The sequence below is a fragment of the Lissotriton helveticus genome, chromosome 5_1 (genome assembly GCF_964261635.1).
Source record: "Lissotriton helveticus chromosome 5_1, aLisHel1.1, whole genome shotgun sequence".
NCBI lineage: Eukaryota > Metazoa > Chordata > Amphibia > Caudata > Salamandridae > Lissotriton > Lissotriton helveticus.
The window spans coordinates 285,400,580-285,409,609 of NC_136065.1; positions in this window are offsets into that span (position 1 = coordinate 285,400,580).

A 9,030-nucleotide genomic window follows, 5' to 3' on the forward strand; every position below is an offset into this window, starting at 1 on the left:
CCCTTTCAGCTTCCGCAGCTATGATGCTTTTGTGAGCCTCCACTGCCTCATCCCACTTCTTCATGTACTCATTTAGTTCTTGAAAGGATTTTCGTCCAGATCCCCTCATATCCACTGGCCATCTAGGGCCCCCAGGATCCCCTCCTGGATCCCCTCCTGGATCCCCTGCTGTGTGCACCGGGGTGCTCCACTCTCTTGGTATCGGCATCTGACTTGGGAAATTGATCGTATCGTTCCTCCTTGCCGTCTCTGCTCTTTCTCCGTCCTTCCGTACCCGTTCTTCCCCTCTTGCTCTCTCTGGGTCATATATCGATATTATAGGACCTATGGTAACAGGTACCTGTAGTGCATCTGGTAATGCGTAGGATGTGGCGCACTCCGTTTCCGGCGCTCTTTGTACCACAAACCTCCCGACTACCTGTTGCACCTGACTAGGCTGGGACAGCTCTTTCTTTGCCTCAGGATCCCACTCTGAACTGGGAAGCGGTCCATGCTCTCCTGCATTGCCCCCCTTTTCTCTTTCACTATGCTCGACCTCTCCCCCTGCTCTATTATACGGGGGTGGCCTGTCTGTCAATAATCTGTTTATCAGGCTGTCCTCTGTTTCGCTCTCATCATCTTCTTCTAGGGGGCTTTTATTTCCGGGCACCTCTAACACTGGGTACAGTTTATTGACTTCCATGTTATGCACTCTCCATCTTTTAGCATCCGCATCCCATCTGGCATCCTGTACTGCCCTTACCGATCGTTTCACCCTTTCTTGTCGTCTGTTCATATTCTTTACATGCGCTGCCCTAATCCATGCATCAAGGGCTTCAAACTGAGTCGGTCTAGGCAAGGGTCTCATTGAGGTCATGACTGATTTTAATCGATGTAACACCTCTAATCTGAACGTCCCGTACTTCGGGAACGTCAGTTCCTCATTTCCTTCCGTAATCTTACTCCACTCTGTTATCCAAAGGATCGTATGCAGCCCAACATTCACTGCCATGTAACGAGCCGGCGTACCCTCTGGCGGGGCTTCTTCCCCTTCATCCGATCCCCGCCTCTCTTTTTTAAACGCCGCTCTCAGCCATTTAAAACACTTCATAATTATACGCACAATATCCAGCCTCGCTACTCTGTTTACTTCCTGATGACAATCCACCAATCCTAGCGCGGCTTTGCTAACTTGGCCTATCGCAGCGCGGTCTTTCTCCGGTCGGCCAATCACAGCGCGACACTTTCTGACGTCTCTTTTCTCCGCTTCGCAGCAGCACCCCTCCTTTCTCAACTCGTCTCCCGGTCATGCATGCGTCCCATTCATACACCGAAAAATGACTACTTCCGACCAAGCGGTCACTTCCCTCGACTGTACGTCCACAGTCTATATGTAATTGTCAACACAACTGACGAAATGTCTATCGTCTCTCTGATAGGTTGCTTACACACACAGTAACCTCCGACCAGCGTCCGTTACTCACGCACTCACTCTTACGTTCCCCCTATCTCGGTCTTTCGGGTGATCAATGGTACCTCATGACCCCCTTCACACTAGTTGACAATTACTCTGGGTGTCCGATACACCCGAACCACTTAAGCTCTCCTTGAACTTAAGATTTCCACCGGTTGCGCGCGCTCACAACCTGTTCCACAGTCACTCTACAGACATTCAACTCCGCCAGACATTACAACATAGATACAATACAAAAACACCGCAATCTAACACGCATGACCCTTTATACTCACTCTCGACCGATACTGCTGCTTTTTCTGTCTCACGTCATCCGGATCTTCTTCGGCGGGCGATTCTTCCGATCATCGATCTCTAGGGGCCTTGGGGTAAGCTAACCTGGCCTAGGTCACCGTCCTCAAGAAGGCAACCATCCTCTATAGCTACCAACTGGAAGGGCGAGATTTTGATCGATACCTTATCACTATTGATCTAAACCCCGATCTGGTCGACTGAACCTTTGTTGCCTGTCATTGAGGGAAGAAAGTGCATCTCTTACCAAGTTAGTTCACCCAATAAAGGACTCCGCTCCAAAAGATCACAAACAACTTCTAGCTTTCCAAAGTTTATTGTAAGGTTAGGATAAGCTGCAAATACAGGCATCTCAGAATGAGATTCACGAGATACACAGGTCCAACTACATACATGTGCTCTCTGAAAGCCCTCAGACGAGCAACGGAAATTACCAGCACAAGTTCTAAGAATAATAAAGCTATCAGCATTGACGCATATTGAGATCTCTCCTTCATTTAAGTTGGAGGAAAACACACAGGTTAGGCTGTCCCTACCCTGCTCTAGATGGTATCCCTACTTAACCAAGTCTCAACCTAACAAAAGGTGTCAGCAGTGAATGACCCCCAAGGGAAGTCACTCACTCTTAGTCTCTTGGTGAAAACCTATAGTTCTCCAGTCATGACCCCTCTCTGCCTACCCATCCGCTCTCTAAAGGGTCCTCAGGCATCTGCTCTAACTCCACCCAGGGGTGCTGTCCCTAATACAAAACAGTCAACAACATTTGAGACGCCCCTCGTGAGACGCCCCTCACGTGGTGTAGCTTCTGGCTTTTTCCATGCTGCTTTGTATTGGGCCTCATACGTTGGAGTTGACCTTGCTTCTCAGACTCTTCTCCGGCCCGCTGATACCCCTTAAAACATTCCGGAACCCTCCTCCATGTCTGGGCCGTCTTCTGAACAGACCTCTATTCATATTATTTATAATTGGATCCCCCCTTTTCTCTTGCAGACAGACATCTGCAGCCAAGATCCCAACTCTCATAGACTTCCAAAAAGTTTCGCAACATTTCTCGGCCCAGACCAGTACGTGTAAATCAATGTTAAAACATTTCAGGCCTACAGCATTTCTCATAATAATTATAGCATTCAACTTCTTCATTAAGTAAAGCATGTTAATACTCTTATTCTATTATTCAGTAAACACATCTATACATCATGGCCCATTAATGCAATGACCAAAACATTAGTGCAATCTATGTCGTGAAAAGAAACACCTTCCCCTTCCCTTCTAGCTCTGGCCCTGAGGCCTACCACATTCTGCGTTTAACCACATGCCATCTTACATTTTAGCAGCTACACGACATGGATTCAGGAATAATCACATCTAATAAAATCATATAGTGTCACACATTTCTGTATTAGTTCCACTTCTACTTAAATCTCTACATTAGCTATACATTCAGAATATAATTGCAGATACTACTAGCACTCATGGCATTTCTCCTCATGATTTGTGCTTACTACGGGTAAGTGTGATGCACTCATACATTTAGGTCAGTTTGCGCTCTCTCAAAAACGTACAAACGTATGTCTCGCCTCTTCGTCTGCAGCTTATGCTCATTTGGGTCCAAGAGGATCCCTTTCTCACCAGTGTCGGTGTTTCACAGATATATTTTTCTTTTTTCAATAAAAATGTTTAGACTTCAAATGATCATGCGGGCAGGTGGTCTTTAACAGTACCATGACACTCCAGACTATATTGTACGGGAAGCACCCCTTACATCGGATACATCGCATCGCGCTGACATTGCAACGCGGCAATTACATCGTGCCCGTCATTACCTCGCATGTCATCAGGACGCATGCAAGTGCATCGCATTACCTAATACATCGTTAGCGATGACATCGAATTGTCTGGGAAGCGAGCATAAACATGACAGTGTTTACATGCAATATATCGTTAGAAACAATGTTTATTTAAGGTGCTTATGACAGTGTTTACATGTTATTTTAAAAAACAATGTTTATTTGTTTATTTAAGCATCATTAAAAAACAATGTTTATTTAAGGTGCTTATGACAGTGTTTACATGTTATTTTAAAAAACAATGTTTATTTAAGCATCATTAAAAAACAATGTTTATTTAAGGTGCTTATGACAGTGTTTACATGTTATTTTAAAAAACAGTGTTTATTTGTTTATTTAAGCATCATTAAAAAACAATGTTTATTTAAGGTGCTTATTTGAAATATTTATGCATACAAGCGTGTTAATTAAGCCCCACTAGCAGCCATTGTCAAAGCCATGGGACCCGGAGTCACTGCTCCTGCTGCACCGTTGAAAGCTGATCCACTAAAACCAGGCATCCTACAAACGTTACATCTAATGCTCCACAAATAATCCTTACAAATGCTCCAGTTAGGTACGTTTATTTCAAGGAATGTTATATTTCTTTGCATAGTAAACATTCATTACGTCATGCAGAGCTAAAAGTAGTCACAATAAGTCACTAACCAATGAATTGTATTTGTTAAAGCACCTGCACTCCAACGCACAATCCGCCACCCGGAGATTATGGAAAGAGGAATAATAGGCTGCATGTTAGGCGCACAGCATATACTTCACTGAGAATGATTAGGGTAATACAGTGAAATAGAATTTTAATTATTTCCTTAATAACGCCAAGGCCAAACAACTGCAAATTGACGGTAATTCACATGCTGAAAAAACACTACACACTACATATTGCAAGTAGTGCAGGTTATTAAAAAAAGGGGTGCACAATGTACGATAAAATGACTGGATAGTGAATATTTTGGACCTTCTCACACATGACCTCTGCTCTCAGCACTTAGCAAAGCACATTGGCAAGAGGATCTTATCTCACAATACCCTGTGTTCCCATGGTACTCTGTATATGACTGGAATGCCACTATTTTATTAAAAATGGGAAGCATAAACAGAAACAAGCAACGCAGTGCATATTTGGAAATATGTTTATTTCAATAAGCAAAACATCAACGTCAGTCACTGCAACAACATGTGGTCTAACGGAAACATAGACTGACTTTGGTGCTGACAGACACGGTTCGCGCCTGCAATCCTCCACTCAGACCAAGATTATATACTTATTTTTTTTAATATACTTATTTTTTACAAGAAAATTTGATGGGAAGTTTATTTATCACGCACATTCCTGGTCATTTTTTGAAGCTGCGGTTTGGGTCAAGGTGTGCTACATCCCCTCATATCAATATATCTGGTGGGTGCATGGATGGGTGGGTGGATGGATGGGTGGGTGGCTGGATGGATGGATGGATGGGTGGGATGGGTGGATCGATGGATGGATGGGTGGGTGCCTGGATGGATGGATGGATGCATGGGTTGGTGGTGGTGGATGGATGGATGGATGGATGGATGGGTGGGTGGGTGGGTGGGATGGGTGGATGGATGGATGGTGGTGGATTGGGTGGATGGATGGATGGGTGGGTGGGTGGATGGATGGATGGGTGGGTGGATGGGATGGATGGATGGATGGATGGATGGATGGTTTGGTGGTGACATGGGTGGGTGGATGGATGGATGGGTCGGTGGATGGATGGGTGGGTGGGTGGATGGATGGATGGGTGGATGGATGGATGGATGGATGGATGTATGGGTTGGTGGTGACATGGGTGGGTGGATGGATGGGTGGGTGGGTGGGTGGATGGGTGGGTGGGATGGGTGGATGGATGGGTGGGTGGATGGTGGTGAATTGGGTGGATGGATGGGTGGGTGGGTGGGTGGGTGGGTGGATGGGTGGGTGGATGGATGATGGTGAATTGGGTGGATGGATGGATGGGTGGGTGGATGGATGGATGGGTGGGTGGGTGGATGGATGGATGGGTGGATGGATGGATGGGTGGGTGGGTGGGATGGATGGATGGATGTATGGGTTGGTGGTGACATGGGTGGGTGGATGGATGGGTGGGTGGGTGGGTGGATGGGTGGGTGGGATGGGTGGATGGATGGGTGGGTGGATGGTGGTGAATTGGGTGGATGGATGGGTGGGTGGGTGGGTGGGTGGGTGGATGGGTGGGTGGATGGATGATGGTGAATTGGGTGGATGGATGGATGGATGGGTGGGTGGATGGATGGGTGGGTGGGTGGATGGATGGATGGGTGGATGGATGGATGGGTGGGTGGATGGGTGGATGTATGGGTGGGTGGGTGGATGGATGGATGGATGGGTGGGTGGATGGATGGATGGGTGGATGGATGGATGGATGGATGGGTGGGTGGGTGGGTGGGTGGATGGATGGGTGGGTGGGTGGTCGGTCTAGGAAAGTGAGCATGCTTATGGTGGTATGGTTTTTCATCCTTTGACTTTTGATATTACATTTTTAGCAAGACTTTTTTTTGTGAGGACAAGATTTAAGGAGCAGGCCATACTTCTTGGTTTTCGGGAACCTCTCCCTGCCGATCTTCTTTAGCAGGACAAAGCACTGACTCTAGCCACCTAAATAGACATCATTCTGTGTTTCAAACCAGTGCTCACCTGGCTGCTGGATGGCAGACATATTGGCTAATTAGCGCAATTCTGAGCTGGAGGTGCTGTAATAGCTTTGAAGATGCCAGAAGCTTGCAACACTATGGGTTACCTGGTCAGATATTCCAGTGATAAGCATCACAGAGTCTTATACAAAGTACCTGTAGGCAGGGGGGCTAGAAGAAGGGGTGCTGCATCACCCCAGGCCTGGAGGTAGAGCGCAGCGAAAATGAAGGAAAAAACCAATGGCGCCTTTCAATCAGTTATCGTTTCATGTAGTATTAACTGTTTGTTCCAATAGTTTTAGAGAGCGGCTGCCCCTGGCCAGCACCCTAGTCAGAAAATTGTTCCCGCACCACTGCCTCTAGGACTGGCCATGCCTTGGCCGAGTAGTCTTCGAGCCCTCGTGACCAGAGGGGCTGGGACTTAATGTGATTTTAAGTATCTCTTATCAATTGCTACTTCGCAATGAGGCAGTGTGTAGGTTGAAACAGCTCACCGCTAGAGGCAAGCAGCACTTGTCTGCCTTGAACCTTCCATGGACACTCAGCAATAATGTCTTCCTTGAAGCAGGGTCTAAGGACCCAGAATATTAAAAATGATGCTGCTGTCATGTTTGATTAGACACTCTTCAGTGCAGTTTGCTAGCCCTAAAAATAATCGCTGAAGATCTGTCGTAAAATGCATCAGAGTAACTCTGCTGCATGAAATTACACAAAGAATCCAGTCTGGGTTTTTATAAATAATATAGGATAAAAAGTTACAATCGTAATGTGATGAAAGTAGTTATAAATAAAAGGTAATTGCTTCTACCTATTGTCTATCACAACAATTAAGACACTGCTTTGATACCCTGCTGGAGAAGGCCGCGGTAATAGAACTTTATTTAATAAATGAATGGCAGAAGAACCTCACTGCGTTTGTAGTGCTGTAAGGTTGGCATTTTTTTGAATTTACTACTACTGCATTTAAAGTGAAATTGCGGTTAAAATGTTGTGGTCAGTCTTAAAAAGCATTTAGGCGCAGGTGGCTTCTTTGATTGGGGAATTGAGTAGCTAAATATGGGGACTTGATAAAACGCGGCTAAAGGCTTTTAATTAATACCTACGTGCTACTTTTGAAAAATGTAAATGCCAGAGCCCGAGTTATTTCTGAGTATTTTACCATGAATGACACAATCCCCTATCTGCCAGCATGGCCAGCTACTAACCATCACGTATTACAAATTCGACGTTTTGGATCATTCCATGTCACCTTAAGCTGTAGGGATGGCCTAGTTTATTTTTTTAAGTATATTGAACACTTTGTTGATAAGCTACGTTGAATAAAAGCCTGGCAGCCATGTTGTGGACTATCATAAGTAAGTGCCAGTCTTTAGAAATAAGTGCCGGTGACCTGTCTTTTTGTGTTGCTTTAAGGTGCATGTGCGTGGGATGCACACTGACATAGGACAGCAAATGACAAAGCACCCTAAGGGTTTGGTTACTTGAATTGCAAATGTTCCAATTCATTTCCAAGAATAAGTAACAGAGAAGCGTGCAGGCGAGAGCACGTTGTGTTCCGTGGATCAGGAGGCAGCCGCTCATCAGACCTGCCTGTTGCAACCTACGAGAATAGCAGTACGATTGGAAGGAGAAAGGTAACTCTTGCACTGTTCAAGTACTGGCAAGTGGCCGAATGTTTTTTTTAACTGTAGGCTAACACATCGCGTTGTCATGTCGCGCGATGTTGAATCGCCGATGTGACACGCGATCCAATGAAATTGCCTCATTTGCGGGGCAAATGCTTGCGACGAAAGAATGGCCGGTGTAACGGCCGATGCGATGTCGTGGCCGCGATGTAAAGTGCCGCGATGCGATTGCGCGCGATGGTTCGTCATACAACCATATTGTACAGCCCTCTGCTGTGGAGCAGGTTCTTTTAAGCCGTCAGACCATAATGAATAGCCGCCTGCTGTGGTGAAAGTGCTCTTCCTGCACTCGGGCATTAGACCCTGGCCATTGTGTACAGCATAAGCTCTGATGCACATATCTTCTTTGTACTCAGTAACTATGCACCATCCCACACACACACCCCTAGGTACAGCTCCCTATAGCAGTGGAGATATTCCCTTGGTATGCAGACACAGCAAACTCCTCTGCCTATCTTGTACACCCACCTGCTTTGATGTAGGTACTCTTCATACTTAGGAACTAGGAAGCCCTAGTCCCTATTGCACAACCACCTGCTGTGGTGCAGGTACTCTGTACTTAGGCAGTAGGACACCATGACTATTGTGTATTGTGTACTGTGATGCAGACAATGGACTAGTACTCAATCCATCATGTTAAGCCACTCTAGAGGTGCAGGTGTTGTCTTTGCACACAGCCATGCCCACTATAGACCATTATGTCCAACTCCCTGCTGCAGTCTGGGCATATTCTTTGTGCTTAGGTACTAGAAAGCCCCAGACCATAATGTTTGGCCTTCTTCTGTGGTGCAGGCAATCTCTTTGTACACAGGTAGTTCACTCTCATCCCTCCACAGGAACTTTGTGTTCACTCCTTTGCTGTGGCAGTCAAAGTACTCTCGTAGTATAAAGGTACTTGGAATCTCCTACCCTCAGCCCACGGTGTCCAGCCCCTAGTGGTGGTGCAAGTAGTACCTTTGGACTCAGATGCTAGTGCACTTTCACCTCCTCATCCCAGGGCAATTACTGAGAGCTCTCTCCTGGGCTGCAAGTATCCTGTACCCAGGTACTCGGACACCCAGCCCACCCCCAGACTTCAATGTACAGA